Raw genomic sequence first — 13,308 nt, 5'->3', positions numbered from 1 at the left:
TAAGGGTAGAGCTGGGATAAAAATCCAGACTGTCTGGGCCCGGAGTCAGGGTTCTTGTAACCTCTATCATCACCCCCTACTTGACTTCTCCTTTTCCAGGCACTCAGGGGCTCCTATTCTCTTCAACAGGAATTATTCTTAGTTTATAAAGGGCCAAATTTATGATGACCCATGGTGTCAGCTGTACTGTGCAGACTCAACAGAGAAATAATTGAGGTGGGGGCAGTGCCGTGAGCAGGATGGGAAAGCCCCACTCTCTGAAGTAACGCCTGGTTTCCAATTACAACATTGGCCCCGCTCCCACGCTCAGATCCCCACAGGGACTTGCAGTGATACTGAATCCCATCCTATAGTCTGTTCTAACCTTAAACCTAAGGGTTGTACCCATCTGATGTCTTGGAAACAATCCAGCCTTCGGGCATTTTCAAGTGGTTTCTATAATGAGCACTAGGAAACCCACAGGTGTGCCTAAATGAGGATTTGTAAAGCTGAACATATTTTCCCAACCCTATATTTCAGGAAGGTTGACTCCCTTTTATTTACAAAATAAGATAAAATTGCATGTGCCAGCCCAAATGAAGAGAAGTAGATTCCCTTTCATGTTTGCAAAAGATGTACATAAGACTTTGAGAAAGTAATTTGAAACAGCAGCTCCTCAAACTCTGCCCTTTTCCATAAATTTCCTTAAATGGTCGTAAAGTTCACAACTTAATAAAGACCCTCGAAAAGGCTAGTCAAAGAATAGACCCATTCAGTAACTTCATAAATATAGGGGGCTAAAAGTAAAATATTCCATCACGACTTCCTGCTAGAAAAGTCAAAGCTGGTTTAGATCACTTGGAGGGGAGACGGCTCCAGTGGAGCACGCCGTTTGTTTTATGAGCTCCCTGGGGCATGGGGTGGCGACAAGGCTTCTCTTTTTCCCCTTGGGTTATCTGTTTTCTAAAAAAAAAAAAAAAAAAACAAAAAACAGTACATGTGTTGCTCCTATCCTAATAGAAATAAACAAGAAAAGCTACACATATACTGTGTGTGTGTGTGTGTGTGTGTGTGTGTGTGTGTGTGTGTGTGTGTGTGTGTAAGAAAGTTCAGATTGTTGTTTTGCCAGGAAATTGCTTACCTGGAAAATCGTGATATGAGCGTGCTTAGGAATGGTTCTTCCTGTGACTGACCAGGCATTGTAGAGCAGGGCCCTGGTTTGAGGAAGATTTCTTCTAGGACTGCAGCAGGACTCTGGGGGACCCCATGTTACCACCGCTGTTGGGTTGGAGATTCGGCAGAGGGCCTGAGTCGTCTGGTTTCACAGAACCAACAAATAACTTGCAGACAATTCAGAAAAACAAAACATGCCACCAAGGTTGGAACACAGATCAATGTAAGGAACGGATACCCATCAATCTGGAAGAAAAGAATGAGGGTAAGTTCGTGAACTTCCAAAACTAAGGCTTTTGTTCTGAAGCTGATGTGTTCATTTCTTTTTCAGCTCTGCTCAGGAAAGCAGGGGTGGGGGGGAATCAACTTAGGTTGACATGTGAGGGACTTATATTGGTCCAACTGAGTCTGACTTTCTCTCCTGTAGCATCATGATTTAGGGGGTTGGAGTCAGCTCCAAAGTGGGTTCATGTTGACCCAAGCCAGGGGTTGGCAAACTTTCTGTGAAAGACCAGACTGTACATATTTGACCGTTTACAGACCCTGTGGTCTATGTTAGCACCTACTGAACTCTGCTGTTGTGGTGTACAAGTAGCAATGCATAAAAAGTGGGGAAAGAGTTTGTGTTCTGATGAAACTTTCCAGAAACAGCTGGTGGGTAGGATTTGGCCCACAGCCATAGTTTGCTGACTTTGGGCCTAAGCCAATCATAGATATCCCATCCATCCCATCAGTGATTAGGGTAACCAGGCTTAAACCAATCTGCATAAAGTCCTTTCCTGGTGATAGTCACTGAGAGATAGGCATGTGACCTAAACTGGCCCAGTCAGGAAAGGGAAAGATTTTTGTCTGAAGTCTGGGGGAGAGGGTTTTGATCTCCGGCCTCCCACATGAGTAAAGAAGTATGGAATAGTGCTACGAGCAACCAGTCTAAAACTGTGGGGAGATCAACCTTCAGATGAAGTGGACTCTGGATAATGGAAGAGAAAGACAGAACTTGGATCCCTGATGGCATCACTGGACCACAGGATAATTTAACCCTGTTACCCACCCAACCTCTGTATTTTCAGTCATGTGAGCCTATAAATTTGTTTACTGTCAAAGCCACTTTGAGTTGGGATTTCTATTACTTGCAGCTAAATGCATCCTATCAGATGGAACATTTTAAAATAAGTTTATGACTTTCAAAGGTGCAAATGCTGACAAGAGTTGACACCTGCTTCTGTAAAATTTCCTTTCTCTCATTAAAAATAAATGTGGAAAAATAGGAAATTAAATGGCTCTTTTTAATTACCTAGATTGGTGAGTATAATAATGAAAATGATCTAAGGCCTTAGGCCTTAATGAAAAGAGTTTATCAAAAACAATAACAAATAACCACTTGTAAAATGTAAAAAAAAAAAAAAAAGTACTTTTTAGAAGAAGCATCTCATTTAGAAGTTTAATGTTCTTTATGCCATTCTTATTATAGTTTATAGGCCACTGTTTTATATTCATTTTAGTCTTAGTTGTACGAATTTATAGCTTTGGTGGCCTGCACAATTACTTTAATAAAATAAGGGAACTTGAGTTTTAGAATTGGTTTTCTTCCAAGCAGGTCCAACCTGTATAGTATTAACTTAGTCATCTTCCTAACATTGCTAAGGGGTAATTTAGATTAGATAATGTCCCTCATCATATTAATATTTGAGCTGTGATATAGAAAGGCAAGTCAATTCGGTCTTGCAAAGATCAATACTAAACATGCATTACTCATTCATTAAAAAAAGATGTTACTGAAGGCTTGCGAAGAGCCAGACAGTGAGTATTTTCGGCCTTTTTACGACATAAAGTTGCGACTGTCCTGGAGCTTATGTTCTGGAGGGAAATACAGAGAACAAATTCGTATGTCTGATGGGAGGTGGTAAGAGATGGTAAGACAACACAGAAAGCAAAGTAAGGAGTCGATGCTGATTGGGCAGAGTTGGGTGATGGTATCTGATCATGGTCATTTTCAACCTCAGGTGGGACGGGCTCTGAGGCAGAGCACACTTCCTTCTTTGAGCAACAGCAGAGGGCCAGTGGGGTTGGAGCAGAATGAATGAGAGAGACGGGTGGGGCGTGTCGTGTATGACCTTACAGGCCCCACAACAACGCTGACTTTTATCCTGAGAAAGACGGGAATTGTTGAGAGGGTCACTAGCCTACAGATTCTCTGACAAACCTAAATATTCCCAGCAATATCAAGACCGCAGAACTGATGAATTCTTGTTATTCATTAAGCTGATTTATAGCCTTAATAAGTAGTTGAGTAGCCATTCATTACATAGAGTGAAGGGATTAGTTCATTGTTCTTTCCCAGTGCAATTCGTTCTACCAGGACAAGGCTTTGAAACTGTACTTCATGATCATATTGCTCCTTTGGTTCCCTTCGTGCCCAGAAACTTTAATAGTTTCTGTAGCACCTGTCTTACCCTTTCCCATAGGTTATGTAGAGCGGAGTTATAGGATTGATCAAGTGCCCACCATCACGTCTGGCTCAGAGTAGCTGCTCCAAGAAACGCATCGAACAACTAAGCAAAAGAATGAGCACAACAAAATACTGTGAAAAAAGATTCTCTATAAAAATTATCCCAATAGGGGCACCTGGGTAGCTCAGTCAGTTGAGCATCTGACTTCGGCTCAGGTCATGATCTCACTGTCTGAGTTTGAGCCCTGCATCAGGCTCTGTGCTGACAGCTCAGAGCCTGGAGCCTGCTTCGGATTCTGTGTCTCCCTCTCTCTCTGCCCCTCCCCACTTGTGCTGTATCTCTGTCTCAAAATTAAACGTTAACAAATTTTTTAAAAAATTATCTCAATGAAATAAAGCTGTCAGACTTTAATATTAAGAATTTAGCCTAGGGTCACTGAAAAGACAGATTACAAGCACTTCTTTCCTCTTTCTCATGTCATGTTATTTTCTTTAAAAAGATCAAATCATAAAATAAAAATCTGCCTTGTGATGACAGTTCCTGAAGATAAATTCCATTTGTAGGTGATTACAACACCTAAGTTTTCAAGCGTGTTCTGGAAAAGCAATTTAGTATTTGTAAAATGTCAGAAAAAATGTATTCTAAGTATTTTGCTTCTCATAAAATACCCTTCAAACAAAGCAATGTGAATACTTTGCAATAAATGAGGAAATGGAAAAAAAAATGTGCAACTTCCAAATTTTAGGCACAAGAAGGTGAAACTAAAAGTCAGAGCAAGGAACTTGTATCCCATTTCCAGGCATCTGGTTTACAAGAATTTATAATGTAAAAATGATATTTGCCAATAGAAATGCAGGGTCAGAAAATTTTAAATTTTTAATGTTTATTTACTTTTGAGACAATGTGAGAGACAGAGTGTAAACAGCGGAGGGGCAGACAGAGGGAGACACTGAATCTGAAGCAGCCTCCAGGCTCCCAAACTGTCAGCACGGAGCCTGACACAGGGCTCAAACCCACAAACCGTGAGATCATGACCTGAGCCTAAGTCGGACGCTCAACGGACTGAGCCACTCAGGTGTTCCAGGGTCAGAAAATTTTAGATAACACAGAAGAAAATTTCTGCTGGCTAAAACTTTAATAGTTAAGCAATAAGTTATTATTTACTTTCAAAAAAAATTTTTCCCATCAGAAGTCATTTTATCTACTCACTTAGTTACAAGTGACCACTGTGAAGAAGGTACTTGGTGAGATGTCCATTGAAAAAGGAGGGGCAGGGGTGCCTGGGTGGCTCAGTCTAAGGTTAAGCCTCCAACTTCGGCTCAGGTCATGATCTCACGGTGAGTTTGAGCCCCACGTGCGGTTCTGTGCCGACAGCTCAGAGCCTGGAGCCTGTTTCAGATTCTGTGTCTCCTTCTCCCTCTGCCCCTACCCCACCTGTGCGTGTGCTCTCGCTCTCAAAAAAATAAACGTTAAAAAAAGTCTTTTTTAAAGGAGGGGCAGAGAAGGCCTTAGACCAGCGCCTCTAGCCACATGTGGTTATTTACATCTAAATAAAATTACATAAAAAATTTAAGCTCCACATTTGCACAAACATTTCAAATGCTCAATAGACATGTGGTTAGTGGCTATCCCCCTAGGAAGCACAAAAACAGAACGTTTCCATCACTGCAGAAATTTCCACTGGGCAGCACTGCCTTAAGAAGTACAGACGGGTAGTCAAGCTGATAGAATCTTTAGGGGCGCCTGGGTGGCTCAGTTGGTTAAGCATCTGACTTCAACTCAGGTCATGATCTCCCAGTTCATGAGTTCAAGCTCTGCGTCGGGCTCTCTGCTATCAGCATAGAGTCCGCTTCTGATTCTCTGTCCTCCTCTCTCTACCCCTCCTTCGCTCTGACTCTCTCAAAAACAAGTAAACATAGGGGCGCCTGGGTGGCTCAGTCGGTTAAGTGGCCGACTTCGGCTCAGGTCACGATCTCGCGGTCCGGGAGTTCGAGCCCCGCGTTGGGCTCTGTGTTGACAGCTCAGAGCCTGGAGCCTGTTTCAGATTCTGTGTCTCCCTCTCTCTCTGCCCCTCCCCCTGTTCATGCTCTGTCTCTGTCTCAAAAATAAATAAACGTTAAAAAAATTAAAAAAAAATAACATAAAAAACAAAGAATCTTTAATGAAGGTGGGCAAGCAACCTATTTTGGACAAGGAATAATGGATTCTGGGAAAAGGACACCTGATGACAATAGGATGGCTCTTCGGGAGCACAAATGAATTTAAAGACAAGATAGAGGGGCACCTGGGTGGCTCAGTTGTCAAGCATCTGACTTCAGCTCAGGTCATGATCTCACAGTCGGTGAGTTCAAATCCCACATTGGCTGAGCAGAAGCCCCACTTTGGATGAGCATGAACCCCACTTTGGGCAAAAACATGAGCCCCTGGTGAACCCTGCTTCTCTCACTCTCCATCTCTCTCCCCCTCCCTCCCTCCCTACCCCTCGTTCGATTCTCTCTCTGCCCCTTGATCACTTGTGTCCTCTCCACTTAAAAAAAAAAAAAAAAAAAAAGAAACATCAATAGTTTGTGTGGATGTCCAAGAAAGTTACAAAACTTACACACCAGACATTTTAAACTCCTGTCACCTTAGAAGCAGAGGTAATATTTTGTTATGCGTAGGAAGCTTGTTTGGGGGATGGAGGAAACTGCTAGAAGTAATATCCTCCAAAGATTGGTGTGGTAAGCAAGGTTTTCTAAAATGATTGTAAATTGCCTAGAAGACATAATACATGGTTTAATCTCCCAGAAGGTATTTTGCTGAGGTTGGTGCTACACACTGAATCAGTGCAGAGAAAAACTTTCTGGAAAAGTTCACAAGACCTGGAATAAGTGGAAAGGTAAAATGTGAACTTCAGTGAAAACTGGTGCTCATTATTATATTTAAAGGAAAATAATCCAAATTAGAACTAAATGAGGATATCTGAATTGCCAGCTTCACATCAAGGACAAAATCAAGAATTCATGTAGACTGATCCTTTGCTTCCCATTTCCTGCTGATGGAGCCCCTCCCCACAGACCAAGCAGGAGAAAGGTTTCCTTCCTCCGGATGCTCGCAAGCTGGCGTGCACAGCTTGGCCAAAGAGGCGTGTGTGGATGTCAGTGCTTTACTCCCCCTGAAGCCCACACACCTCCTCCACTAGATGTCCTGGGGGACGCATAACCCCACAAGGTGCCCTGGCCGGGCCGTCCACCCAAACTCTACACCACCAGTGTACAGGCTGCGGGGTTTCCGAACGTAAGAAGTGTCACAACTTGGTCTCTGTGAACACACACACAGGAACGCTTGGCGACATTCTAAGGAGAGCCACCAAAATCATCATGAGGGCAGGATACTAGATGAGTCTAAAAATAGATCTTTCAGCTAAAAAGGGAAGCGGACCTATAGATCAAGCTTACAAAGTCATAAGGGATTGGGGAATGGTTGAAATATACTTTTGTCTAACAAAGCCTAAAGTATTAGAACCGAGGACAACGAAGAGGTTCTTTTAATGAAATAAAGTCAATTTTATATAGATCAAAAACTTCTAGAAAATACAGCTGTTTAAAAGAGAGTTGGTTAATTTCATGGAGAATAATTCTATAATATGTTAAGAAAATATGAGGATATTTTGGATCGTTTTCCTAAACATTTAAGTTAGTGTCATTGGAAGCAACCCACTTTCAAAATATCCAATGGTGCTCCTATGAGGTGCAGCCTAGGTCTGTGTAAGGGGACACTGATCGGAATCAGCAGGGTACTGTAAACGGTACAGGTTATTACTCTTTGGGTTCTGTGTTCCAGTGGGAAAATCAGCATTATGGTTGACTGGTCAGACAAGATCGGATTCTGAAAGGAAGCTCATTAAATTAATTTTTATTAGTATAAATGTATAAAGTTAATAAGAATTCTTCAGCAAATTTCAACAGGAAAGATTAGAGTGCAGATAACATTGAGACAGTTACTGCCAAGATGGGTTTTGTAATCAGGCCCTGAAGGGTCAGAAGATTTAGAGTGGCCCTTTCCTTAGAAAGTATTGAAGATTGAAACCCAAAACGCAAACCGACTAAATAAAAGCCCCAAAATTTTACTCAAAAGATTTTTTTATTAAATAATTAAAATATCAGAAGATATTTTATTAAGATTCAATTCCAGTCAAGTTAACACACAGTGTTATATTAATTTCGGTAGACAATGTAGTAATTCAACAATTCTATTCCACAGAGTTTTCTACCTAGAGTTCAATATAGATTCATGTGTGTGCGCGCGTGCGTGTAGAATTTTTAGCATAGATGTAATAATCCATGTTATGTTTACCTAAGGCGCATTAAATGTATTTGTTTCTTCATAAACAATTCTGCTGCCAAACCAAGTAGCCATATTCTTGCTTTGGCTGAGATTTTCTAAATTACTTCCAAAGGTTATGTGAACAGAGGACTCTGAGATAAGAAAGTAGCAAAGGCATTAGCAACCTTAATAAAGCAATTGCTTTGCTGTGTATTCATACAATAAAAAGCAGAAAATTGAAACTATTGTCTGAATAACTCAGATCTACAATGTATTCACCTAAAATGGATAGATAACGGAGGGAAATGTGTCATTTTGGTTTAAATGGTCTGAAACAGTGCATTAATTCTCCTACTTAATCTAAGTAGACATATTGAGGCTGTGGGAAATTTTTAGGCTAGTGAGGAGTGTCTCTGGATTTTTCAGTGATTATTGGTAGCTGTCTCCATAATTGCAATGATCTGACAGTTGCACCTTGTAACCAAAGTCTAATCCAATCCACAGGCTTCCTGCAAAAGACCCACCCAGGAATGTTTGGGGATTTCTGTGTAACCTGGAGATAGCTACTAAATTCTGGAACTCTTTAAGACTGCTCAGACTCTTTACACTATGCTGAAAATAATTTCCAACTATTCTAAGGAGTTACTAGGTTACTTAATAAAGGAGCTTTTATACCTGGATTAAGGTACCAGACCAAGAGAAAAGCATCAAGACCTGGTTGGATGATGTAAAAGGATGTTGCGTAAGAATCTGAAGTCATTGTACACTGACGAATTACAAAAGGTAATGTGAAAAGGAAAATGCACCCCTAATAGCCAAACTTTTATTGCTGATCTGCAGGAGTCCTGTAGATGTTATAAGGACTAGGAGTTTTAATTTATTTAAAGGTTCAACCTTTTTTTTTTTTTATGGGGAAGTGTGTGTTTATTCAGTGAGAGGCTTAATTTGTTTTTATATTGTAGTTGAATAATTACTCTGGAGAGTGGCATTGGCAGGGATTTGTGAGGGAGCCTGAGTAACCTCAAAATGTGAATAGCACCTGCTGCATAAGGCAGTGGTGACGAATGAATTCTTAAGTCCCTGCAAGACTTCTGGCACTGAGCTGGACACATGCAGAATATTCAGTATCGTGGTTGGCAAAATGATTAGATGTTTAAAATGTGTCCTAAGTTTCCTGTCTAAAGACAGAGAATTAGACTCTCAATGCTATGGAGTTTTTCAGACTTTATAGTAAAGGTAGGAAAGTTCCAGATTGAAATTAAGCACCTTTAAAAACACTGTTTCCTGGACTCATTTCTTCCTTTGGGAAGGCATGGGTGGGGATCTCGGATCTAAGGGTGGCCACCTCTTACTTCCAGCCTATCTTGTCATGCCTGCAGCCCTTGACCCCTACCAGTGCAATCCAGGGGAGAATGTTCACTGTGTGGGCTCCTTCACCTCTCAATCAACTCTGAATATCTAACAAATCAAGTATTCAAGTGGCCGAGGAACTGCAGGCAGCGTGTTTAATCTACGAGTGGACATTTCACAGGTGAGCGGGTGACCACATTTCAGTCCAAGAGAACGTAACATCTGGCAAACCCCTAAATCTGCTACAGTTCCCAGCATCTCTCACCCTGTTATTTCTTCCATGTCTATCTCATCTGGTTCTGCACGTGTGTCCGTCTTCTCTCTGCTCCTCCCTGCTTGTCGTTTTGGCAAACAAACGTAGGATTTGAATACTTGTAATAACTACACCAAAAAAGACGCAGTGAAATCCTTTGTGTGTAGCTGTTCCTTTCCCACCACATTGCCTGCCCATGTGTGCCACCAGTCAACCACAGGAAAAAGGATCAACTCCCCTTAAAAAGTAAAAGGCATAGGGGTGCTTGGGTGGCTCAGTTGGTTAGATGTCCGACTTGGGTTCAGGTCATGATCTCGCAGTTTGAGAGTTCAGAGCCCTGCTTCGGGCTCTGTGCTGACAGCTCAGAGCCTGGAGCCTGCTTCAGATTCTCTGTCTCCCTCTCTCTGTCCCTCCTCCACTCACATTCGGGGTCTCTCTCCCTCTCTAAAAAATAAACATTAAAAAAAAAAAGTAAAAAATGAAAGTCATTATTGAGCTCTGGCCTGGCCTCTACTGCCCCCTGAAAAGTAGCCGTGGGAACACTATATATGTTTCTGCATAACATGGAAACCTGCCCCTTCAGCCAGAGTGCTTGCTTCAGAGAACATTGTTTTCTGGAGTCCAGCCAACCTTAGAAAATTTACCCAGACGATCCAGGAAACGCTGAACCATTTCCATTTATGGACATTTTCCTTTATCAATTAAGAACAAAGGGGAGTTGTGTTTCTGCCCCGCCTCCAATTGCTGCATTTTATATGTAAAATTTTTCTGCAAATGCTGACATAATTAGAAATATCTGGGGGAGATTAAGGGCAGGGAATGGAGTCCAACAGTCCTGTCTATTGCTGGCATGTTAACAGCCAGTGCTTCAGTTTCTATCATAAGTGAGCTTGAAAGCGGGTGACATGCCAGACATTCCTTCTGAAAGCTAGCTAAGGTAACGATGGAACTCAAGGCAAAAATCAACATGTCACTTGCAATTCTGTTTGGGAGGTTGCGGGTGGAGAGATGACAGCTGTGTGGAGTGATTTACACGGCACTGTAAAAGGAAAAGTCCCTTGGGTGACTTATGACTGAGCTGCAAATAAAACAATGGACCTAGGGGACTTCCAGGGCTCAGCCTTCTCGGCCACACCCTGAGGAAATGCCCCAGTACCTTTCCGTCTCCGGAACTGGAGAACTTCTGCATGGAACCTCATCCCCACTGATATCGGGGGGCATACTCTAGATGATCGTGGCGATTTGGGGGACGATATGATGAAAATCCAAGTGCTCATTTCCTAGGACAAAAGTCCAACGGGGGTTTGAAATCTGTGCCCCCAAAGCAAACATTTCACATCATCATCTCTGACCTCCCATAAACTGCCCAAAGAGACATGTTTCCAGAAGATGGGTCCCCCTGCAATTCTTGGGTAGTATTTCTGCCTGAAGCCCTTTAGAGCTTATGAGAACCAGCAGAGTGTTAGGACTGGACTCTGCTGTGGCTTTGTCACAGCTCATGCAGACAGTGGTGTGTTTCTAGTCCTGGGACTGAGTTTGCACATTTGAGCTGAATATCATCTTATTTATCATGTAGATTTGTTGAGATTATCTTACTTTTCGTACCAATACCATTTTTATTGAGGTATAGTTTGTATACCTAAAATAGGTAATTGATTGTGTATAATCTACTTTTGACTATTGTATTTAAAAATATTTCTTTTATCCCCCAAAATGAGCCTCACGCCCCTTGCAGTCAATCTCCTACCCCTGCCAACCGCTGATACATTCTTTCCTTGTAGTTTCACCTTTTTTGGATTTCATATCAATGGAATTATATACAATTTGGTCTTTTGTTGTCTGGCTTCTCTCACCTACCACAATGCCTTGAGATTCATCCACGTTCTGTATGTGTCAGTGGTTCATTCCTTTTTATTGCTGAGTAGTATCTAATGATTTTTGTCTGGATTTGGAGAAGAAAGATTTATTTGGGTCACATGGAAAAGCAAACAGACTTTCACTGCCTTTTTGAAAAACATGTGTTGCCTGAGGTTAATTGTAAGAATTCTTTAAATCCATTTTACTTTTAATTTTCCCTGAAATATAAGATCTTCCTACCCCTTATTTAAAATGAAGTTCTAGTGGTACCTGGGTGGCTCAGTCGAGAATCTGACTCTTGATTTTGGCTCAGATCATGATCCCAGGGTCATGGGACAGAGCCCTGCATAGGGCTCTATGCTGAGCATGGAGCCTGCTTAAGATTCTCTCTCTGCCTCTCCCCCCCCACTCACACCCTCGCTCTTTAAAAAAAAAAAAAAAAAAAAAAAAAAAAAATTAACTTTTTAAAAATGAAATTCTAAATCTTAAAACATCAGACAGGAAGATCTGAATGTGCAGGAAATTTTGAGATATGCAGCAAAAATAAAAATTAACAACTTCCAAGTAAATGTTGGCAATCTGGATAGGAACCTGGAGTAGACCAAGAGTTCCGTAGAAGTTTCAAATTACTATTCAATAGGGGCATCTGGGTAACTCAGTCGGTTAAGCTTCTGACTTCAGCTTGGTTTGTGAGTTCGGGCCCCACGTCAGGCTCTGTGCTGACAGCTCAGAGCATGGAACCTTCTTCAGATTCTGTCTCTCCCTCTCTCTCTGCCCCTCCCCCATTCACACTCTGTCTCTCTTGCTCTCACAAATATATAAACATCAAAAATTTTTAGGAGAGTTGAAGCAAAAATCCCTTCTTATAGGATATTTATTAATTACAATAAAGGAAAACTGATGGTGCTTAGTAACAATAGCAACAATTATTATAGCTTACTTGCATAGTGCATATATGTCTGATGCTTCTCTAAGCACTAGATAGGCCATTTAATTTTCCCAGTATCCCTACCAGGTAACAGTTCTATTATTATCCCCATTTTACAGATGAGGAAACTGAAGCTTAGAGAAAACTAAATAAACTATCTTGATGAGACGTGAAGCCAGAATTTGGCCCTGGGGATCTGCTGCAGAACCTCAACTTTTGACTAGTAGAGCACTACAGAAAAATCCTCAAATTGGCAAAGAGCAGTTGATATGGTCTCTGAGCATGGTAGGAGATTCGGCCAGAACAGAGGTCTCAAGCTTGAGCCAGGCAGGTTGTTGAGATGTGTGAAAAGATCCAGAATAAGGCAATAAAAAGGGGTAGGAATGGAGAAACACCAAAGTGTACTGTTCACATAAAAGAGGCTGCTGTTTGGCCTGGTGCCCAGGGCTCTGCTGCCCGTTTTCTATTCCAGGTTCAGGCGGCCTCTGGGGGTCCTTTCAGAGCTAACATGTTAGGCAAAATCAGAAATACTTGTTCAGAGTCATTGGGACTTGATTATCGATGTGGGCAAATCTGGTCGGGTTGTAATGGATGTTGACGAATAACCATTGGCTGCATTTTGAATTCATACAGTATTGTGAATTTGTCTTTTTTATGGGACTCTTTAGTCTGACCCCTAAACTCTGGAACCAGTGTGACTTTGAGCATGCTACCTGGCCTTTCTATGCCTCTGTTTTCCCATTTATCAAATGGGAAGTTAATAGTACACCTGTCCCATAGCATTGTTTCCAAGATTAAAGTGTTGTTCTGTATAAAGGATTCACATCAGCAATTACAAATGGTAGGTACTGTATATATGTTAGCTATTATTTCTATCACTATCCAAAAGTGATAGATGAAAATATCTGTTCCAACTTTTGAGACAGAATAAACTCTGATAATCTGTACTAAAATGAAATTTGCCTTTAAGCCTTTATTTGCAGGGCTCTGTCACTGTTCTTTCAGGATTGTGG

Source organism: Panthera leo, chromosome F3 (genome assembly GCF_018350215.1).
Source record: "Panthera leo isolate Ple1 chromosome F3, P.leo_Ple1_pat1.1, whole genome shotgun sequence".
Lineage (NCBI taxonomy): Eukaryota > Metazoa > Chordata > Mammalia > Carnivora > Felidae > Panthera > Panthera leo.
This window is presented reverse-complemented; position numbering follows the sequence as displayed.